Source organism: Callospermophilus lateralis, chromosome 5, assembly GCF_048772815.1.
Source record: "Callospermophilus lateralis isolate mCalLat2 chromosome 5, mCalLat2.hap1, whole genome shotgun sequence".
NCBI classification, from domain to species: Eukaryota; Metazoa; Chordata; class Mammalia; order Rodentia; family Sciuridae; genus Callospermophilus; species Callospermophilus lateralis.
The window spans coordinates 157,268,245-157,292,331 of NC_135309.1; the positions used below are offsets into that span (position 1 = coordinate 157,268,245).

The 24,087-nt window shown below is 44.7% G+C and overlaps 1 long non-coding RNA gene across 1 annotated transcript; it reads left to right on the forward strand.

The window, feature by feature from the left end:
- Positions 1-1,529: 1,529 nt before the first annotated feature.
- LOC143400523 (uncharacterized) lies at positions 1,530-19,806 on the forward strand. Its single transcript, XR_013091452.2, has 2 exons — positions 1,530-1,750; positions 19,694-19,806. It is a non-coding gene; the product is annotated as an uncharacterized LOC143400523 (long non-coding RNA).
- The last annotated feature ends 4,281 nt before the right edge of the window (positions 19,807-24,087 follow it).

The window sequence follows — 24,087 nt, forward strand, 5'->3', positions numbered from 1 at the left end:
CTTGAATTTTATTTAGAGACAAGGTCTCATGAGCTGCTTAGCGCCTTGCTGTTGCTGAGGCTGGCTTTAAACTCTTGATCCTCCTGCCTCAGCCTCTGGAACTGCTGGATTAGCAGACATGCGCCACCATGCCTGGCTTAGCCGCTTGTAAGTGTACAATTTATGCCATTAAATACATCCACAATGCTATGCAACCATCACCCTTTCATCTCCTGCACTTTCTCCTCATTCCAAACTGAAACTCTGTGCCCCTTAGCAATCACACCCATCTCCCCTCCTCCCCGCTCATTACACCCACCTCTCTTTGTTCTCTCTAAATGTGAGTATTCTTGATACCTTAGATAAGTGGAATCACCCAATATTTGCCCTTTCATGACTCAATTACTTCAATTTGCCTAATGTCCTTGTTTTGGTCAGCTTTTTTGCCACTGTGATCAAAAGACCTGACAAGAACAATTAGTGAGGAGGAAAAGTTTATTTGGGGCTCACGGTTTCAGAGGGCTCAGTCCATAGATGGCCAAATCCATTGTCCTGGGCCAAGAGGAGGCTGAGCATGGCGTTGGGAGGCATGGCAGAAGAAAGCAGCTCAGGACATGGAACCAGGAAGCAGAGAGAGTGCTGCTTACTAGAGATAAACACATACCCCCCATCTGCCTCCTCCAGCAGCACCCTACATGCCTACAGTTACCACTCAGTTACCCCCCATCTGCCTCCTCCAGCAGCACCCTACATGCCTACAGTTACCACTGGGTCAGTTAAGGCTCTCAAAACCCAAACATTTCACCTGCAAATGTGCATGCATTGTCTAACACATGAGCTTTTGGTGGACACCTCATGTCTAAACCATGACAGTCCTCAGGGTCCATTCATGTCAGTGCAACTAACATCACTTATAATGGAAGGAAAAAAACATTGATGTTGATTTTTTCCTGTTCAGTGACCAGAGTCCTTTATTCCCCTTTAAGAAGGAAGAGCTTCTTAGTTCTTGTTGTTCATTACACCTACATTTTTATAAGGTATAAGCCACTTGTTTTGGAAAATAGCCCTCATTTTTATTGTTTGGTGTTTGTTCTCTTTTGACAATGGAGGTCATGTGTGCAGTGTTCTTTTTTTAGATCAGTTTTTATTTTATTTTTAAATTTTTGATACTGGTGATGGAACCCCAAAACACAACCACTGAGCCACGCCCCAGCCCTATTTTATATTTTATTTAGAGACAGGGTCTCACTGAGTTGTTTAAGGCCTCCCCATTGCTGAGGCTGGCTTTGGACTTGCGAGCCTCCTGTCTCAACCTCCAGAGTCGCTGGAATTACAGGTGTGTGCCACCACGCCTGGCTCCCTGCCTCCCTCTTAGAAAACTCCCTGGGCTGAGACGACAAGTGTCCATGGAAAAATACACGATGATCTTCCTGCCTAAAACGACTTAATTGTATCTGTAGATTCCCACCTTTTGGGTGTGCGAGTGAGCGCGAGCCACATGACAGACTTTCAGGGTTTCCGGATTCGTTAGGTGGAGACCATTGCCCATCACAACATATTTTATATTTTTTAAATTAGATAACGGATTACTTTGGCAGTCTAACGATGACAAGAACGGCGATAAGAAAGAAGAGTCAAAAGGACGACGCACTCTTGCTGGCGCCCGCCCCCAGCCCGGGAAGCTTCGGGCCACTCCGGCGGCGGGACAGCAGAGGGAGCGACCGGGGACTAGGCGGCCCGAGCGAGGCCGAGCTGCGGGGTCGCCGCCCAGGTGAGCGGCCGGGAAGAGGGCGGAGTCCCTGCGACCTCCGGTTCCCGGGACGCACGTGCTCGGGTCCCGGCCCTGCGACCCCAGCAGCTCACTCGCTGCGGAGGAGCAAAACCCAGCCCCGCGGGCGGCGCCCGGCGGCGGAACTCGCCTCCGCGCCCTGTAGGGACGCAGCGTGCTCACGGCTGCGGGGGTCCCCTTTGTCCCCGCGTGCCCCGCTTCCCGCCCTGATCCTCGGCTGGTGCATTCCAGCCTTCTCCCCGAGTCTCCTCGTCCGTCTCCCGGACAGTCTTTTCTCCCCAAAGAAAACATTACCGTTTCCCAAACCTCCAGCGCCCCGCTCGGTCAGAGGCAGCACCCGAGTTCCCGCGACCCCTTCCCTGTCCCTCCTCTCCTTCATCTCCCTCCGTAGGCGTCGTGCCCACCAAGGACGCGGTGCTGCACGTCCTCCGGCCCTGGGCGGATCCTGCCGCGACCTCAGCAACTGCCCCTGGAAGGACAGAACCCAGGTGCAGGCAGTCCGATGGCTCAGGGTCTTCCGGGACTTCTGGGCGCCAAGCCCTTACAGGAGGCCGAAAACTGCCCCTTTACTGTAGCGGGGGCGGCCCCCGGAGAACTGGGGAGGGGTGCAGGTCTCCCTGAGTGTAGGTCTTCCAGAGCTTTGTTCCCAAAGAACCTCAAAGGCCTGCAGGGCAGCCTCCGGGCCAGCTTTCCTCCTGCGTATGCCTAGAGGCTCTTCAGGAACCTTTGGCCTCTCCAACACCCATGCCACCCCTCTTCCCAGAGCAGAAGACAAGGAAAGAGGAAAGGTGGGTGAAGAGAAGGTGGTGGGGAGGAGATCCTGGAGCTGTTCCCCCGGTGATATTCTTGTGCTTAGAACAGAAGGGACGCCCAGCCTTTAAAGACCAGAACACTGACAGTGCTCAAAGGCCTGATTATTTATCATTCATATACTACTCCATTCACCCAAGTGTACAGTTCAGTGGTTTAGCATATTCTCGCAGTTGTGCAACCCGATCACAATCCACGTTAGAACAATTTCCTCTCTACGAAGAAAAACATACCTACTAGTGATGGTTCTCCATTCTCCCTCTGCCCTCAGCCAGTGACACCTGCTAATCTGCTATATAGATTGGACTATTTCTGCATATAAATGAAATCAGATAATACTAATCTCTTTTATTTGGCCTCTTTCAGTAAGTGTGTTTTTTAGGTCCATCTGTGTTGGAGGATGGATCAATACTTCATTCCTTTTTGTTGCCAAATTTTATTACATGGATATATTACACTTTATTTATCTCTTCCTCCGTCAAGGAACATGTGGTTTGTTGTTTCAACATTTTTGCTATTATGAATACCTCGGCTGTGGACATTTCTGTGTAATTGTTGTGTGGCTGAGTGTTTTCAGTTCTTTTGGCTGACTCTAACATTTTGGTTATGTATGTTAAAATGGCATTGTTGGGTCATATGGTGACTCTTAACATTTAAGGTCTTTAAAATTAAAGACCTAATTTTAGATATTTTGAGAAGAGGAAGGTCAGCTCAATTCAAAAAACAACTGCATAGATTTGCAACAGCTCTAATAAATTTCCTCCGGGTGTTTAAAGAGAGTCTTCCATTCAGACTGCTTGGTACACAGAGACCTGCTTACTACATGGAAGCAAAGGCAGAGCTTGGAAAGACTGAATCTTGTGAGGACCTTCTCCTCCGGGTGGGGAGGGAGGCAGACACTCCACCTCCCAGCTATAACTGGTTGCAGATGTTTTAACATTGCACAAATCCACAGGAGCACCCAGCAGAGACTTGTTGGAGTAGGGGCTCTGCTGAGGATGTGGGGAGGAGGTTTACAGCTGAAATAATATTTGCCTCCACCTCCAAGAGACTGCGTTTTGGCAGCGAGTCAGGGAAGAGTCTTCTGGGAAGAGAGAACAGCTTGAGTTAAAGCCCAGCCCTGTGCAAGTGTTTGATGGATTTAGCAGTGGTGAGGGGAGGAGGACAGGAGAAGAGAGAGGCTTGGGAAGGTAAACTGAGGCACGATGTCAGTTCCACACTAGGGCATTTGGACTTGAATTTATAGGACCTGGGGAAAGGCAGGATGGTCAGCTCATATCCTGGAGTCAAGGTCTTGGAGGTGGGGAAGGAGGGAGGTCTGAGGATAAGGATCTAGGTAGAGGCTTCTGTCAAGAGAGAAAGACCAGGAATTCTGGGAGTTGACCTAGGAACAAGGATGGGAGGGGAGAAGGAAGATTGCATTAACATTGGAGGGTAGCAAAGAAGAGGAGAGCACTATCTTGACCCAGAAAGCTTTCAATTGCTTTTTCTGGGGAGAAGGAATAGCCTTGTCTATGTTGACAGCAGCCAGGGTACATGCAGCTCCTAGCTGCCTTGACTGCACAGTTGTTTCATCTACTTGAGTTCTAAGAAGTCACCTTCAGAAGAAAACTTGGAGCATTGGAGTGAGGTTTGCAGATTCTTTTGCTCTGCGCAAAAGGCTGTGCTGTTTGCCTTGCAGGATACCTAGGAGGGCTGCCTTCCGTGGTGTGCACCCTGTCCTAACCCCATGCCCAGCACACATTTGCACTCCTCTTCAGGCTCCTCACTGACAATGGAAGGCCACCTCAGCATAGGCAGACTGCAGAAAAGGACACCTTTGTCTCCTGAAAACATCCTTTTTTCCTCCTCCTTTCCTCATTTTAGTTTCTGTGTTTCTTGTCCCTGTTTGTGGCTAAGTGCCTGGAACCCTCCACCTGCCCTGTGTCCATGCAGGACCTACTCTCCCCAGCGTGGCCTTCTGTCTCCCCCAGCTTTAAGGCCCCGGGCTCAGGCGCAGGTTGGGGATTACAGAAAGGGCTTCTAATTTAAAGTTTCAGAGGAAGCTGAAATTATGAGCTGTAAGCTACAGAGGGTCAGGTCAGAGTATTTTCAGGACCCCAAAGCCCTTGCTTATGTTCCCATGTTTCATTACTTACCTAAAGGTCAAATTCATGGTCAAGGAGAATGGCCAGTGAAAAGACTGTGAAGTGGAAAAGAGCATGAAGAATTTGGCGAAGTGAATAATTGGGGCAGGTATGCCGTCAGCTTCCCAGCCTTGATAGTTCTGCATGCCACTTTCTTCCCAGGGATTTCTTAGAATTAGCCCAGACTGCGGAGGTGATCAGATGTCAGTGTGGGCCTGGTCCACAGCCAAACATTGCTCCTTGTTGCCAGAGTACAGCAAGCTTTGCAGCCTGTGGTGACAGGGGGTCAAGTCTGTGCTACATGTGTAAAGATTATTCTGGTCTTTCTTTATGTCTTCTGTCCCAGGGACCTGACGCTAATGAAGCTCCAGAGTACAATTATGTTAGAGTTTGCCTACGTCCTCTTGGAAATGGGATTCTTCCATAATTCTACAATATTGTGAAATGTTTAAACATTAGGAAACCAAAGAGAGTTGACATACAATTAGATAATAATAGTGCATTTAAAAATAGTGAGTGGATTCTGCAGTATTTTTCTCTTAATTGATGGTTAAAACCCCATAAAAGATTAGGGAATCAGATTTCTCTTGCTCATCTATAGCTGATTTCCAATAGTTTGAAAATAAGGACGAACTCCATTAAAGCTGGACTGAATGTGAGCTTCTGATCCTAAATATATCTTTAGCCTAATTTCATGCAAGTTCACAGGTTCAGAGCCAAGAGCTAACTTAATTCTTTAAAAAAAATTTTTTTTTTTAGTTGTAGATGGACACAACACCTTTATTTTATTTATTTTTATGTGGTGCTGAGAATTGAACCCAGTGCCTCACACATGCTAGGCAAGTGCTCTACCACTGAGCCACAACTGCAGCCCCTTAATTAATTCTTATGTAAACTTCAAATGTTATTACGATAGTGTGTAGGTGATTACAGCCATGGTCATCGTGAGTAGTGTTCCTGTGTCTTCACTCAGTTGCTACATCAAGAGACCTATTGCTCTACTTCTTGATCATAGGCTGGCCTGTGACTTTCTTTAAATAAAATGCAGCAGAAGTGACATTATACAGACTCTGAGACTGGGTCTTAAGAGACATTGTAAATTCCATTTTCAATCTCCAGGAATAGTCAGGGACTTCATGGAGAGAGAAGCTTGGCCAACAGCCAAACCAAGACCCCAGACATAGGAATAAGACCATGTAGACCTCCAGCCTCCGTCATCCCCAGCAGCCTGAACCCAGGGAAGTGCAGCAGAAACTGGAGAAACCATGCACTGCTCTTTTAGGCCACTAAGTTGTGGGGGCGTTTGTACTAAAGCAGTAGATCCCTAATACAGTTAGTGTCTCAGGCAGTGACAGGACGGAGTCCTTTTCCCATAAAAATAGACCTCATTTCTGAGAAGAAATAGGATGTTTCCCATTTATCCAGAACAATAGGGTAGAGTTTCCACCTTTGAACTGAGAAGGGAAAGATGTTCAAGAAAGCCTCTGAATTTAGATTGGAACACCAAAATATAATAATGTGTAGCCACTTAAATTGTATCACCAAAAGTAAGAGAAATGGACTCCATGACAGCGCCTCATTTTACCCTTAACACTGCTTCACCTAATTGCAACTCACAGGGGTTTAACTCTGCCCTCCTCTGCACTTCGAAAAGAAAGACATGATTGCATAATACTCCTTTTATATATTTATTTTTGGTACCAGGGATCGAACTCAAGGATGCCTGACCACTGAACCACATCCCTAACCACTTCTTTTAGTATATATATATATATAATTTAAAGATGGGTCTCTCTGAGTTGTTTAGAGCCCACTAAGTTGCTGAAGCTGGCTTTGAACTTGCCATCCTTCTGCCTCAGCCTCCCAAGCCACTGGGATCACAGGCATGTGCTACTGCATCTGGCAACAACAATATTCCTTTCATTATGGTGGTGGTGGTCTTCTTCTTCTTCTTCTTCTTCTCCTTTTCTTTAAGGTTTGGACAGATTTATTGAACTATACAGGGTGTTAGCAGAGAAATCATTCAGTGGTGTTAAATGCCTCTCATCACAACCTTGCATGTATGATTTAAAAATTATAAATATGTATTTATAACTAAGCCTTTGGCCAAAAAAATATAAATAAATAAAAGGAAAGTCATTTAGCACATTTGTTAAAGATGAATAAAAAATAGACTTTGAACATTTAAAAGATCAAGTCACTGAATTAAACAGCAGCAACCCTGCTAATCTAGAATCCCATAGTGCTGAAGGTAGAGGTGTCCACGGAGCTAGTCACCTACTACAGCAATCCGAATAGAGAGAGCGGCACACCCATGGCAGGTGTTGGACAGAAGGGCTGGGCTGATGGGGTAAGCATGTCCCAGAAGCAGCAGCAACAGAGAGCAACCCAGCAGGCTGTGAGGCAGGTGGAAGGGCCCGGGTCATCTCCTCTTTGGTTTTCCTCCACATACATTGTGGTCTAGGAGGGCTCCTACAGCCCATCCTGCCAGCCATACTGTGGATCTCCTGCCTAGGGGTACCCCTGAGGAGGTGGGCCCAGCCACAGGCTTTATTGGCTGTGGTGGAGAAGATGGGTATAGGGCTACCAGGCCTGGACTCCGAAAATGGAAGAGGGTTCTCGTGACCCATCAGGGACCTTCAAAGTGCACCTTTGAACTGGCTGGGTACTGGTGGGGTCCCTGCTGGCAGAGACAGGATGAGCCTGCACTCTCATGGTATTCTCATAAAATGAAGAACCTTGGAAGCAGAACATATTCCTGTTTTCCAAAACTTTAAGTAAAAAATACCTATAAAAGAAAAGAAAAGAAAAGGTTAAGGAACTGTTGGTAATGCTTTTGGATATTGTCCCTTTCTATATTTGAAACTATTTTTTATACTGTGAATTTGGCTTTTGATTTTGGCATATTCTTTTGTGAGTTTTAACGGATCTAACATGTGTATCCACCACCACAGTCACAGAACAATTCTATCACCCCCAAAAAACCCCCTGTGTCATCTCCCTTTGTTGTTACATCCTCCCCTGTCTCTAGTCCCTCACAACTACAGGTCTGTTCCTTCCGACAGCTGTGGCTGTTTTTGTTTTTGCAAGGTTGGGGTCAAACTCAGGGCCTTGCACATGCTGGACAGATGCTCTGGGGCTGAGTGACACCCAGCCCCTCTTCCTACAGTTTTATTTTTCCGAATGTCACGTCAGTGGAATCAGGTCAGTTAGAACCATTTGAAACTGACTTCTTTCCCTCATTCATTCACGCTTTAGGATGTATGAATAATTAGTTCCTTTTGATATTCAAGTGGTAGTTCATGGTGCAGCTGTATTGTCGTTTATTTATCCACTCATGAGATGTTTAGGTTGTTTCCAATTTGGGGACAATTGTAAATAGAGCTGCTATAAACCTCTCTCATTTAATTTGTAGAACTGTAGTGTTTATTTTGAAACTACTTTGTGATCCGAAATATCAAACAGTGGCTCATCATGCTTTAATTTTTATTTCAAGGATTGACTTTACTACTCTGTCTCTGTGAATTTAACTCCATGGATAATTGGGTTGCAACATCTACCTCATTAACAAGGTAGGGCCTTGCAAAGACTTTATCATGGAGAAAAGGAACATTGATACAAACCTGTGTCTCTCTCTGTAAGATTTATTTTGGGGGCATTAAATAAGCATTTCCTCTTCATTATATCTAGATATAAGCACTTAAATTAAGCAATCTATAGGTTAATGATGGATTGTAAAGCTCAGTACTGGGGTTGACTGATAAAGTTTCAAATTCCATTCTTTTTGTATCAGGAGCTTTCCAGAAAAACAGAATCAATGAGATAGATGGATCAGTAGATAGATTTGTGGACTGGGTCATGTCCCCCACGAATGCACATGTTGAAATTCTAACCCCCAGGTGACTGTATTTGGAGGCAGGGCATTTCTGGAGGCAGTGAAGGCTACTGAGGTCAAAAGGGTGGGATCCTAATACAATAAGACTGTGGTCTTTGTCAGGTCGGTGACTTAGGGACAAAGCCCCAAGCAGCCCATGCGTGAAAGAAACATCAATCAGGCACCTATGGAACCGCCTGTCAATCAGCAGGATCTCCTGGCCAATGTATGTATGATTTAAAAATTATAAATAAGTATTTATAACTAAGCCTTTGGCCAAAAAAATAAAAAATAAAAGGGGAGTCATTTAGCACATTTGTTAAAGATGAATAAAAAATAGATTTTGAACATTTAAAAGATCAAGTCACTGAATTAAACAGCAGCAACCGTGCTAATCTAGAATCCCATAGTGCTGAAGATAGAGGTGTCCACGGAGCTAGTCACCTACTACAGCAATCAGAATAGAGGAGGCGTCACACCCATGGGTTAAGGGACTCTAAAAACCCCTTTTCCTGTCCCAAGCCCTTCCCTTCCTGCCATAAGCCCCATAAAATTCCACTCTGCTCAAGTCCCCACATGGTTTCTCCTCAGACCCTCTTCCTATCCACTCTGTCGGTCTGATAGAGTTCTGCCCAGGGGTGAGTCTCAATAAAGCCTCGTCCAGCAGCCCTTTTAAATCTGTCTCCTCTTGATTGCCACCATTGCCTGACCTTACAGTCTTTGGGAGAGGAGGAAGAGGGTGTCTCTCTTTCTTCACAGATTCTCAGAAGAAAGTCCATGTGAGGACCGAGAGGCAGCTGTCCGCAAGCCAGGAAGAGAGGCCTCACCAGACACCAACCCTGACTGTGTCTTGATCTTGAACTTCCATTGCTGAAGTTGTTCAGTCTGTGGAACTTAGTTGTGGCAGTCTCAGCAGACTGAGACAGATATTTATATAGATAAATTGGGATTCATTTTAAGAAATTGGTTCATGCAGTTGTAGAGGTTGGCAAGTTGAAATCTGTAATGCGGACTAGCAGGCTAAAAATGCAGACAGGATTTCTTTCTTTCTTTCTTTTTTAATTTATATATGACAGCAGAATGCATTACAATTCTTGTTACACAGATAGAACGCAATTTTTCATATCTCTGGTTGTATATGAAGTTTATTCACACCAATTCATGTCTTCATACATGTACTTTGGATAATCCATCACATTCCACCATCATTTCTAACCCCATATCCCCCCTTCCTCTCCCACCCCTCTGCCCTATCTAGAGTTTGTCTATTCCTCCCACGTTCCCCCTCCCTACCCCACTATGAATCAGCCTCCTTATATCAGAGAAAATGTTCAGCATTTGTTTTTTGGGGATTGGCTAACTTCACTTAGCATTATTTTCTCTAACTCCATCCATTTACCTGCAAATGATATAATTTTAATTTTTTTATTGCTGAGTAATAGTCCATTGTGTATATATGCCACATTTTTTTTATCCATTCATCTATTGAAGGGCATCTAGGTTGTTTCCACAGTTTAGCTATTGTGAATTGTGCTGCTATAAACATTGATGTGGCTGTGTCCCTGTAGTACGCTATTTTTAAGTCCTTTGGGTATAGACTGAGGAGAGGGATAGCCAAGTCAAATGGTGGTTCCATTCCCAATTTTCCAAGGAATCTCCATACTGCTTTCCATATTGGCTGCACCAATTTGCAGTCCCACCAGCAATGTATAAGTGTGCCTTTTCCCCCACATCCTTGCCAACACTTATTGTTGTTTGTATTCATAATAGCTGCCATTCTGACTGGAGTGAGATGAAATCTTAGATTTGCATTTCTCTAATTGCTAGTGATGATGAACTTTTTTCATATATTTGTTGATTGATTGTATGTCATCTTCTGAGAAGTGTCTGTTCAGGTCCTTGGCCCTATTGATTGGGTTGTTTGTTTTTTTGGTGCTTAGCTTTTTGAGTGCTTTATATACCCTAGAGATTAGTGCTTTATCTGATGTGTGAAGGGTAAAGATTTGCTCCCAAGATGTAGGCTCTCTATTCACCTCACAGATTGATTCTTTTGCTGAGAAGAAACTTTTTAGTTTGAGTCCATCCCATTTATTGATTCTTGATTTTAATTCTTGCACCAAAGGAGTCTTATTAAGGAAGATGGGGCCTAATCCCACATGATGAAGATTAGGGCCTATTTTTTCTTCTGTTAGATGCAGGGTCTCTGGTTTAATTCCTAGGTCCTTGATCTACTTTGAGTTGAGTTTCGTGCATGGTGAGAGATAGGTGTTTAATTTCATTTTGTTGCATATGAATTTCCAGTTTTCCCAAAGCCATTTGTTGAAGAGGCTATCCTTTCTCCATTGCATGTTTTTTGGCATCTTTGTCTAATATAATATAATTGTAATTTTGTGGATTAGTCTCTGTGTCTTCTATTCTGTACCACTGGTCTACCAGTCTGTTTTGGTGCCAATACCATGCTGATTTTGTTACTATTGTTCTGTAGTATAGTTTAAGTTCTGGTATAGTGATGCTACCTGCTTCACTCTTCAGCAGACAGGATTTCTATGTCACTCTCTTGAGGGAGAATTGCTTATCTCTGAGGAACCACAGTTTTTGCTCTGAAGACCTTCAAATGGTAGGACTAGGGCCTCCATATTATCCAGAGGAAGTTCCTTTTTGTATGAGTGTGTGGTGATGGAGATTTAACCCAGTTGCCTTGCAAGGCAAGCACTCTATCAACTGAGCTATATCCCCAGCCCAAAGGGGGATATATGTAAAGCTGATGCAGTGGTGACCTCTGCAGTCCCAGCCATTTATAAAACTGAGGCAGGAGCATTGCTTGAGCCCAGGAGTTCAAGGCCAGCTTGGACAATATAGCAGGACTCTGGCTCAACAATCAAGCAATTAATCAACCAATAAAATCAACTGATTTAAATGTTATCACATCTTCACAGCAACATCTAGACCAGTGCTTGGACAAACCACTAGGCACCGTAGCCTAAGCTGACATAAAATCAACCATGACACCAATTGCTGAATTTTAGTGATTGTCGGATTTTAGGAGTGATCTCATTGGGAATGGAGTAAGAGCTTGCCCCACGTTGCTGCCCTTTGTCCCCTTGCTGCACACACATAGACGGAAATTAGTTGATAAGGAAGGGCACTGTCGTTCCTGCTGGTCCACCAAGGTTACTGTCTGAATGAGTTGGGGGCCAGAATCCATTTCTTTGAACTTGGCCACCTTGCCGTAGAGGATGACATGCCCAGCTCTCACAGAAGGATTGAGTTGTTTGCACAAGGAGCTTGTGGTTTGTGAGGTGGTATGAAGTTCACAAACTGCACATACTACTAGGCACACACTGTTCATTTACTAAGCGTTTATCAGGTATGAGGCACAGTTCTAAGCACTTTATCACATGACTAATCCTTGAAAAGGCAGCTGGGGTAGGAACGGTTTACTCCCCTTGCAGATAAGCCAGGGAGGCTGGGAGCTAAACACAGAGGTGGAGCTGTGGCTTGCACCTGGCAGTCCAGCTCCAAAGAGTTCTGCCACTTAACCTCCCAAGGCTCAACACAATTTCACAAACCAGCAACTTAGGACAAAGGAGAGGCTGTCCACACAATAGGTACCAATAAAGTAAAATGGTGGATTGGAACAGGGCAATTTTATAGATGATCTGAAGATGGAAATTTAATCAACTTTTACTTGATGTAGTTTAATTGAACCTTAGAAAGTTTTCTGTATGTTGGCAGACAGGACAGAGACAGCATGTTATTTGTAGGACTTTTGGCATCCTTGAGTGTAGTTTTTTGGGTACAGAAAGAATGACACAGATATTTATTTTGGCTTCACATATTAATTTCCAATGTGTGAAATTTATAAATTCTAAATGCTTGTTCCTTCACTGCTTATTAAAATTTGGTTTACAAATCTCATTCCTTTTACACATCTAGAAAAACCAGGAATCAGATTTAAGTGGGTTTTGGGTTCATACTTGGTTCCATTCACTAACTTAGTTAATTAATCATCTTCAAATATTTTAAACTACATACTCAATTTAATATAACTGATTTCCTTTTAAAGTATTTTCATTGTCTGAATTAATAACAACAAAAACCATTTCTGAATGCCAATTATAGGAGATCTAATAAGTTGAATTGGCTAAGAAAGCAAAACCCAAGTCCTATTTTAAATGTTTCCATATGTTAAATAAACATAGTGAGACTTCATCCTTAAATCACAAGTGCCACCAACGATTTAATTACACATTTTAAATGGTGTTACATGCCTGATCTTCAAATAGGTCAATTTTCTTAACTATTTCAAGAATATAAAATATTAAGCATGCATATAATCTATGAAATGAATTTCACATTAACACTGTGGTCTAAAATTTCTTATAAAGTTCTCAGTACTTAATTATAAGTCCACCCTGACTGAAAAATACCTGCCCGGAAAGAGGATATTTACCATGCCAGGTAACTGAGGCTACTAGGGCCAGAGACTTTGGGCAAACCTGAGTCCTGATGCTGCAGAAATCCAGAATAGATTTTCTCACTTCCTGACAATCACAGGGAATCCTTTCCACACTCTTGAGGCCACCATGATCTCAAGAAGGCATGTTGCTTGCTCACATTCCTACACTTCAGCTATACACCTTCCTTAATCCAAGTACCTTTTGCTTCAGCAGGGATCCTAAAACATGTAAGTACATATACCTTTCAACATGGAAGAATTGTTACCTTGTCAGAATCTTGCTTTATAGACTACATGCAACTTTTATGGATGTGTAAACTGCTATCCAGTTTAATTCTGGATATCACACAGGCATCAATATATGAGGCATTCTACGGGCAGAGGCCGGGTCAGAAGCCTGTGTGAGTATGTGGCCCATGTCCTAGTACCTAGAATCTGTGAATGTGACCTTATTTGGAAAAAGGGCTTTGTGGATGCAATTAAATTAAGGACCCTGAGATGAAATCTCCCTGGTTGGGCCTTCAATCCAGCAAGGATACCTATAAGAGAGAGAGCAGGGAGTCGGCGGCACAGAGGAGCAGGGTGAAATGGGATGGAGGCGGACACTGCAGCACGGCTGCCACAAGCCACGGAAAGCTGCAGCCTTGGGAAGCTGGAAGAGGCAAGGAGGGGTCCTCCCTAGGACTGTCAGAGGGAGCACACCCTGCCAGACTTTTGGTCTTCAGAACGGAGAGAGAACACATTTCTGTTGCCTCCAGCCGCCAGGGTCGGGTAATTTGCTATGGAAGCCACAGGAAGCTCCTACGGGTATGTTCAGTGTTGCCATCCAATGAGGCAGGGCCAGGTAGGGGCATGGAGACTCTTGAGTTGCCAAAATGGAAACCCAGTGACACCTTCTTCAGCACAAAAGGGGCACTTGTTTTAAGGGCACTAGCTTTCTAGATCTGAAGGTCAGGAAAGATTCCTGGTCTCAGAAAGGGATGAAGGCAGGCCCTGGTACAGGGGGGACACTCTTCTTGGCTTTGAGTCTGCTTCAGTCTCTCACCTCAGACCTGCTTCTATCACACTATATGGCCACCCCACAGGGCTTGCATCTATGCATTGCTTTCCCAGCCATATTCTGACAAAGTAGCTAGTTTTCTCTCTCTCCCAAACCAAAGGCCTAACTTGGGGCAGGCATCCAACCTGGTTTGGTCCATCAGGAACCTGGGGGCAGGATCTTACAACCTAAATCTGCCAGGTGGCCATGCCTGTGGGTTGGGAGGCTAATTCTGAGAGAAGAAGATTGTTTGTGATGTCTGTAGCAGTAATCTTGCTTGGCTCTGTCATTCAGTTAGTATCCCCACAAAAAATGCTGCCTACAAAACAACCCAGAATGGGTTGGAAAAATAGTTTTTTTTTTTTTTTTTTTTTGGCAGTGCTGGGGATAGAACCCAGGGCTTGTGCATGCAAGGCAAGCACTCTACCAACTGAGCTATATCCCCAGCCCCCTAGGAATGGTTCACTTTAATGGGCCTACAGGCCAGCTGATCTAGGACTTGGTGCATGGCCCTGCTTTGAGGGACGACTCCAGCTGAGGCTCAGGGTCAGGAGGAGGGGGCAGCTTTTGGGGAGAAGCTCTTCTCTGGGTGACGGTGGCAGTACAGGGAGGCAAGAGTGAACACATGAGCACACTGCTGACATCAGTTGGCCGAAGCGAGTCCCATGGTTGGGCCCAGTAGCAGTGGTGTGAGAAAAGTACTCCTCCTGTGGGAATGGGGTTGATGGGAGAGGGTGTCTGAGCAACGCTCCACTGTGTGGAGTCAGATCTTTAGTGATGGAACCAAGTGAGCAAACTGAACACCACTATGGTAGGGCATCTAACATAATGTACCAAGAAGTTCATAAAACAAGCTATAAAAACGCTGGCTAAAAATGCTTCACCCGAAGTCCCGTTATGCACCATCCTTTTATAAATAGGACACCTATAAAATTATTCAATTTAAGCTTTTCTAGGTGTCCTATATATAGGACAACAGAACAGAATGGGTTTAAGCAAGCCTGGAGACTAACCTTCTAGTCCACAGTAAAGAGCAGGGGTGGTAGAGGAACAACCTAATGGTGCTGTGTTAATTATCTGTCGTGGATTAACAAACTGAGGGCAGTCCCCAATGGATGATGGCACCACCGACATCTGATTTTTTGACTCTGCAATGGTGATGAAGCAACATGTGTGCACTGGGAACTGGACTTTGAATTTAGCTCTTTCCCCAAGCTAGAGACACGCAGTGCCGTGCTGGACAGCAGCTGTGAGCTGCAGCTCCCAGTCAGCCCTGCCACTGGAGGGGCAGCAGCAGGCTCTCTGCAGCGCACTGTGAGGCCCCACTGTTCTGCAGGCAGCTTCCGACTTACCAGGTGTACCCTCATCATGGGCGTGGAGCATCTGCACTCCAAAATGTGAAACAACAGCAAGTCATGTCCTTACTCCAAGGGACAGCCAGAGAAAGCCACAGTGCTTTTAATGAGCCAGACTCAGAAGGCATAAGCTGTCACTTCTGCCTCATCCTAACGGAATAGAATGGTCCATCCATCAGAAAGGTCCATCTTTTGAACTGGAGCATTTCTGGGCATATTCTGAAATCACCCCTGGGGTCAGCTGTGGGGATAAAACAACCAAAAGAGATAAGTGAACCCTGATTCGATCTTGGTTTAAAAAAAAAAAAAAGAAAAAGAAAAGAAAAGAAAAAAAAAAGCCAAAAAACATTTTTTGGAACAACTGGGGAAATCTGACTAAGTAGTAAATATTAGATGACCTTGGGGAATTAGTGATGATTCTCATGGCTATGCTAGGGCCTTGTGGTGAGGCGGAAGAACAGTGCCCTGGTTTTTGGAGGACACAGAGTATTCAGAGTAAAATTCACACCTACAATTTATTTTTGAACAGGTCAAGAAAAAGGGAAAAAGAAAGCAAAGAAGTCAAAATACTAACACTTGAATGTCAGTGAAGAGTAAATGGATGTTTATTGTAATAACTTTCTACTTTTTTATACTTCTAGAATTTTCAACATAATAGACTAGATTAATATAATTTGGGCTGAAATTTGGGGTGGGGTTCTCAAATTCAAACCTGAGGAATCAAGTTGCTATCCTTGGTTTGCCCATAAGGAAAATGAGAAGAACTTTAAAGTTGCTGTCAGTGGTACCAGCTGGACCTCCGGGCAAGCTCTTCCTGCAGGAGGCACAGGAAGAAGTACCTGGTGCCCACGTGGCGCTGCCCCTGCCCAACCAGGCAAAGAGCCACCCTGCTGACATTGGGACATGGAGAAGCAGAACAAATCAGAGATTCATGTCAAAGAGAAAAGCTAGTGTCCTAGAAAAGGCACGAGTCCCAAAACCTTCAGAGAAAGTCTGGGAAGGAAGAGGGGAGAGGGTATGTAGGTGGGGACAGAGAATTCCCATCCCCCTCCCACCCGGTATTTCCAAAGAACCAGACTCCTGAGGCTCCTGGGAGGAGGGGGGAGACTGCATGCTAGGAACCAAGCACAAAGCTTCTGCCTTAGAGACCCCAATGGGAATCTTAAATATTATAATTTGAGGTGAATGATTAAAATGAATAAGTTAATAAAACATTGTTCTAACACCCTATAATGATTTGATGAATCTGACCGAAAAACCTCATCACTAATAACCTGCGGCATTTTTTATTTTTATTTTTTTAGCAACTATTGACTTAAAAACCACATTTGATTCAAATACATGAGGGAAGTGAACAGATAAATCCAGAATGTGGTACATTCTATTCTAAAGAATAACAACTCCAGGGGTTGGGATTGTGGCTCAGTGGTAGCGCACTTGCCTGGCATGTGTGAGGCACTGGGTTCGATTTTCAGCATTGCATATAAATACATGAAATAAACGTCTATCAACAATTAAAAATAAAAAATCTATTTTAATAAAATAAAATACAAATAAAAAAGAATAACAACTGCATGGTGGACTATTCTAGACTAGAAGAAGGGTAAGGAAAACAACCAAAATGAACTTGGAATTGGAGAAAGGTGATGTGGACTCCTGTCCTGCCACGTCATGTTGTTGCCAACACACCTACGGTGTGCACATTCATCTCAGAATACTTAAAATGAATCCCCAGCCGGGCGAGGTGGTGCACATCCGTAATCCCAGAGGCTCCGGAGGTTGAGTCAGGAAGATCACGAGTTTCAGACCTGCCTGGGCAACTTTGCAAGACCCTGTCTCAAAACAAAAAGTAAAAAGGACTGGGTTTAACCCCAGTACAAAAAAAAAAAAAAAAAGATAAATCCTGATATTTCACAACTCTGTGAGGGCAGATGACAATGTAGACAAACCGATAGTGACGCTGGTGACTTCTGCCTGATGGCAGCCAAGATGAACCTTGTCCAGGTTCATTAGTTGAATCTCCGAATTGTTCTTGTTTGATTCCATTAGTAAAAAATATGATATCAGGTACAGATGCACTCGATTTCTGTCTGGTGGCTAAGACAACTAAATAGGTAACAATTTATTATTGAAGGTTATTAAGCAGTTTTTAAAAAATCTAACTTAGCAATCACTTCCCAGCACCATATATCTCAGTTTCTTTTAACCCGCTTACCATCCTGCTGTTTCCCTCATGAGTGAGTTAAATATTTTGTATCTAGTTGCTGTATGTCTACTGTAGACTCAGATTTTGCCTTTTATGAAAAATTCTACTTTGAAAAGAAACTCGAAATAATAACATCCAATGCAACGTGCAGACCTTATTTGGATTCTGTTCTCCAACAAACTCATATATAGACATTTTTAGGGAGAGGCAGGACCTTTATGAAATGGAAGCATTTGATGATTTGAAGGAATGACGGCTAATATTATTAGGTGTGACCATGACATTGTGGTAATGAAGGAAAAAGTACAAGTGTTTTAGCATGCTAGTTTTCTAGTAATGTGCTTGACAATTACCCCAAATCGTAGTGTGTTCAGTAGGTTTGTTATTCAGGCATGTCCAGGCCAAAGGGTCGGGAAATGACTGCCAGTAAAGAGAGTTTGTTATATTCATAGACCCCATGTGGCAGAATGGGCAGCCACGCAGGGAAGCGCCAGAGTCTGTCGGGAGTTCGAAGTAGAGGAGAAATGTGGGCAAGAAAGAGCCTATATTGGTTTCTGAAAGAAGGAGTGGGCTAGGCAGGGTATGCAGGTTTAGGAGGCTTGTTTGAATAATTCCAGACGACTCCTGGGCATGGAGGCTGCCTCTGGTTGTCTGGCACCTGGCCCTGGAGTGATTAGGGCAGGTGGAGGGCCCCACAGTGTGGGAGCCCAGTGAGAGCTGATAAAGGAGGGGGATGGGCTTGGGCTCAGGATGGTTGCAGATAAAAGGAATGCACTTTCTCTACTGGCCAGCCCTGGGAGGCACAGTCTCTTCAGGGCCAGCAAGGCCCCAGCTGTCAAAGCATCAGGAACACGTGGTTAATTCACTTAGTGACTCAAAACAAAAGCATTTCGTAGTTCATGTGGTCTCTGGGGGTCAAGACGCTGAGGGTGGCTTAGCTGAGCGGTCCTGGCTCTGGGTCTCTCAGGAACTTCCCATCAAGATGTTGTCCAGAGCTGCAGTCCACTGGAACTTCACTGGTGCTAGATGATCTGTGTCTCAGATGGACGACCATGCGGCTGCTGAAGAGAAGCCCTGGTTCATTATTGGATTTGGCCAGCAGCCTCAGTTCTTCACCACATGGGCTGCTTCCTAGGGCTGCTAACCTCTTCTAGAGCAAGCAAATAGACTTAGTGGTGGTGGGGACTGAGAGAGGAAAGCATCAAGATGAAAGACATGTTTACAAAAATAGGCAATATCATAAGGGGCATGCCATTATTTCTGCTGTGTGCAGATGGTCTCACAGACCAGCTGTGGCACAGTGAGGCATACGAGGTGTGGACCAGGAGATGGGAATCAATATAGACCAGCCTGTGGATACCACAGTCCCTCTTCCGGTCCTCAAAAATTCATATCTTTCCCACATTCACAATGCAGTATCTGCTCAATGTGCTGTCAGAATCTAACTCAGGTCCTATGTGACTACCTTAAATACAGTTTCTCCAGTACCATTCTACATGAAGTCATCGGCCCATCTCCTGTCCCTGACTGTTGCAGATGTGTGGAACATCCACTCTAGACTCCTATTCAGACAGGGAGGAAAACGGATAATGTGTTTGTGACTAAGCAGTATCCTCAATCTGCTTCCTGGTGCAGAATTTTGGGGGAAACAAAGGCCTCTTTTCATGTTGTGCTATCTCTGTCCTTTTCAGTCCAGGCTGGTATGGTTTCTAAACATGCAGTTCTCTTAAAAACATTATGGATTTTCTGTGACTCATATTGGGGTCTTGTTATGGCTTAGATCTGGAATGTCCCTGCAAAAGCTCATGTTTTAGAAGCATTGTCCCCAAAGCATCAGAGGCAGGACTTTTAGGCAATCATTGGATGGGGGGGTTGTAACCTTATTAGTGGATTAATCCACTTTATGGATTAATAATTTGAATGGATGGCTGGGTGGTAACCATAGGCAGGCAGGTATGACTGGAAGAAATCTGGCATTGAAGGTGTGGCCTTGGGGACTCTATCCTGTCCCTGGCTCCTTTCTCTCTTGCCCTCTCTTTTTCTCTCTGTTTCCTAGCTGTCATAGCTGAGCATCTTTCCTCTGCCACATCCTGTGCCATGATGTTCTGCTTCATTCAGGCCCAGAGAAATGGAGCTGGTGACCATGAACTGAATCCTCTGAAACCATGAGCCAAAATAAACTTTTCCGCCTCTAAGTTGTTCTCCTCAGGTATTTGGATCACAGTGATGAAAACAGGTCCATTAGACAACGCAAATCTCTCTGAGGTTCCTTCTCGACCTTGGGTTCTGCAGATGGCTGAGGGACAATGCTCTTGAACTTCCTAGAAGCACCATCCTTTATGGGGAGGGTTGGTGAGGGGCACCCTTATCTGTATGGAGGGCCTTTTGTCTGGCAGACACTACTCTAAGGCACTACCTTTTATCTTCCTGAAATCTTAAACAATATATGTTACCATCACTCCCAAGGCTCTCTGCAGGGCAGCTTTCCTGGCAGAACTCTGCATCTAATCTTTGCTTGGAAACCATTTTTTCATCGTGCATAATTTGCCATCTGGGAAGGCTGAGAATTTTCAAAAGCATCCACTCCTAGCTCCTTTTTCTTTAACAGTCCTTACTTTCATTGATCTCTCTCTCCTCTAGCATCTTACTAGAAGCAACTAGAGGAAACTGGCAGCACTGACTCAAAACCTCACTGGAGCACCCAGTATGTTTGCTTCTCCCCCATGACTGTAGGCAACAGCATCACCCAACTTTCTGCTGCGGTGTAACAGGGCTCCCTTCTCATTTCTAACACCATCCACTTTGCTTCCCTGCAAGCACTGACCTATTATAACTGATAAGGCTTGGGCCTTTTCCTTATACCTTATGCAGACCACTTCAGGCTTTTGTGGACATTCTCAGCAAAGTCCACTGCCCAGTTCCGAAGCCATCCCCACACTGGAGGGGTGCTGTCACAGCAGCCCCCACTTCCAGGTATCAACATCTGCATCCATTAACAATCACTGTGTAACAAGTTAGCCCCAGATTTAGCAGCTTAAAACAACAAACCTGTCTTGCATATTTGTGATGGTCAGGAATCAGAGTGACTTGGCTGGATGGTGCTGAGTCGGCATCTCTCAGGGTGTTACCCTCATGTGTCAGCTGGGATGGCTGTGGTGGCACACACCTGTAATCCCAAGGATTTAGGAGGCTGAGGCAGTAGGATTGCAAATTTGAAGCCAGCCTCAATCTCTCTCTCTCTCTTTATATATATATAGACTGGGAATGTCGCTCAGTGGTAAAGTACCCCGCTGGGTTCAATCTCCAGCACAAAAAAAAAAAAAAAAAAAAAAGTGAGCTGGGGTTTCATGCATTGGACACTTACTGGGACTAGAGAACTTGTGTCTGAGTCAGCCCAGTCACAGGGATGTGGGTCAGAGGCTTTTTATGCCACATAGGCCTCTCCATGGGGTAAACAAGGCATGGCAGCTGACTTTGTCAAAGAGAGAGACCCAAGTACTCCCTCAAGAGTTGGTTGAAGCAAGGCCAGCCATGTGCTCAATCCCTTTCTGCATCCGGCCAGTTCTCTTGCTGTTTCTCTGCCAAGTCGTGGTGTAGGCAAAAGATCCTCGCCAGACCCTGGCTAATTGTTGTTTGGGCCCTCCAGACACAAGAGTTGTGAGACAGATACGACAGATTTCTTTATGAAATACCCAGCCTCAGATAATTTGCTATAGCAACAGAAAACAGATGAATTCAGAGGGAAGAGGCAGTGTTTCATAACAGAATGTCAGAAGAGCCAAACCATCACTCCTTCTGCATTCTACTGCCCCCATAGACCAAGCGACGGCAGGGAACTAGACTGGGCTATGAACTCCCCAAGGCAGGAGTGTTATGGTTTCTCTTGGAGGCTGATTACAGCAGAATTACTAAAAGGGGTAAAATGTCACATTTATAATAACCATAATTCAGAGAAAAAACATGGATGAAGCAGATTTAGTAAAATATTAACAATAATTATATCTAGGTCTGGGGTTGATTGAAGTGGATTACACTCTTTTTAGTTTTTCATATATTTGTACATTTTCATAATAAATAGTAAAAAAATAAAAAGAGGTGAATATAGGATTTCTTTTGGGATAACAAAATGGCTTACTGGCCTGAGAATCTTCTAGAAACCAGCCTCCTTCTGCACCAAGCCTTTGCCCTGTTGTTACCAGCAAGGTCTGCCCTGCACACAGGCTCAGGGCTTTCCCAGCTGGCTCCCTGCAGCTGCACCCAGGGGTAGGGCTGAGTCACAGTGTGGCCAGGAAATGGCCACAGATGAGGAGGAGAGTGTTCTCCCTCAGGTATTATTTTGACATGTTCTGAAACACCAGGCCGCTTCTGATTTTGTTCCAAAGTTTCTTTGGAGAAGCAGTTTCACAAAATTCTTGTGCTGACCTTGCTTGTCAAGGTCAGTGCTAATCGCAGGACCCTGAGCAGAGTCAGCACTTCTGTTTAACTTTGCCCTTGCCCTCTTTGTTAATTCAGCTTGGACTCATTCTGTCCCTGGAATTTTGTTTCTTCTTTCATAATAAAAGGTAAAAACAACTTGGGAAGAGTAAACCCCGTTGTGACTGCTCTGTGATTGTTCCTACACTTTAAGAAAAGTCATGAAATCTTAGGGCTCACTAACACTGAAAGTTCCTAAAAGAATGAAAGATTTAATGTTCAATATTCACTAGCGTGATGAATTTTCCAGTGGCATCTGTACCTAAATTTGGTTAATCTGACATTTTGGGCATTAGTAGCAGTTGGCATACTTTTTTTTTAAGATGGCAAGTGTTTGTGGGGTTGTGGGGCGGGGCTGTGGCTTAGCCGTAGAGTGCTAGCCTAGCGCATGCAAGGCCCTGGGTTCCATCCTCAGCACCACATAAAAATAAATAAAACAAAGGTATTTTTTAAAAAAGTTTGTGTTCAGGACTGGTCCTCAATTTGCTGTGGGCGATGACACTTTGGGGACTTTTTTAGTTATTAAGATGTAAAAAACAAAAAAACAAACCCTATCCATTTTCTTGGAGAAATCCCAAGGCAGTAAATAACTGAACCACAGACGGTTTGGATTGGGATGTGATGCCATATGTTTGAAGGTCAACTGGGACATCTCTAGGGCAGACTTCACACTTTGAATACATACCTTGCTGCTCTGTCATTGAGGCTTATTTTAAAACTGACTCCCCCCACCCCCTTCCTCTTTCCCTCTACCCCGGGGAAGCAAGATTGACCTTCCCATCCTAGGCTGCATTATCTGTCTTTCAGTTCACAAGCCAGAGGAGTGGAGGACCCCAGACTTAGAGGCTGATACCTGTGGATCTAGAAACAGCTCTCTCTCAAGGCTACAGATGAAGTCTGACTCCTGTCATGGCACAGCTGGAGTGCAGCCTTGAGTCCCCTGTTCAAAAGCCCCCCTGTTTCCCCTGGCAGAATTAGCTTCTGGGACAGGAGTCCATTGTGTATTCTCCTTTGCTAGTAAGGCAGTAAAACTTCCCTCTCTTTCTCAAAACCTTGTCTTGTTATTGGGTTGGCATTTGGGAGAAGGACCTTGCTTTTGCTGTCAGCAGGATGGCTGTCTTAGATGTTTGGGTCACTATAACAAAACACCATGGCCTGTGTCTTAACAGAATTTCTCACAGCTGGAAGTCTGAGAGGTCAGGGTACCTGCAGAAGCGGGTTCTTCGCATGTGCCTTCTGGTTTAATGATGAAGCAGCACATTCTCCTGCCCCTTCTCCCATTTTTGTTTGTTTTTGTGATGCTGGAAATTGTACCCAGGGCCTTGTGAGTGCTAGGCAAGCTGGTTCTCTTCTTATTAATCCTGTTCACTGAGCCTCTACCCTCCTGACCTTAGCATCTCCCAAAGGCTCCATCTTCTAATATGGTCACATTGGGACTTAGGATTTCAACATAGGAATTTCGGGAGAACACAAACATTCAGTCCATACCAACAAATGCATTTGCAGTGAGAAGGACAGGAAGTATGTTCATCATGATATGAGGCTTGATAATGTCTGTCCCCTGCACCAATCCAGGTGGAGCTAAATTTCCCAGAATCCCCCTTTCTGGTGTGTTTCCAGTTTGTGTGAACTATGACAGAGCCAGGAATTGAACCCAGGGCCTGGTGTGCAATAGGCAAGTGCTGTATCACTGAGCCACATCCCAGCCCTGAGAGGTGTTCCTGGGAGAGGTGGAAGGGAGCTAGAAGCCACTCTGGCTGTGTGGTTCCTGATCTGCTGACTCACCCAGCAGTTAGCTGGGCCAGCAATTGCTTTACTTGCCCCTGGTGCTTCCTTCCGCTTCTCTGACTCCTGGGCCAGGTGTGGGAGTTTGGCTCCATGAGGGAGAGCTTTGGAATTTTGTAGGATACTCTCATTGTCAAGGTCAGAGGCTACAGGGATAGACACAGATGGATCTGTTTCTGGAAATTTCCAAGG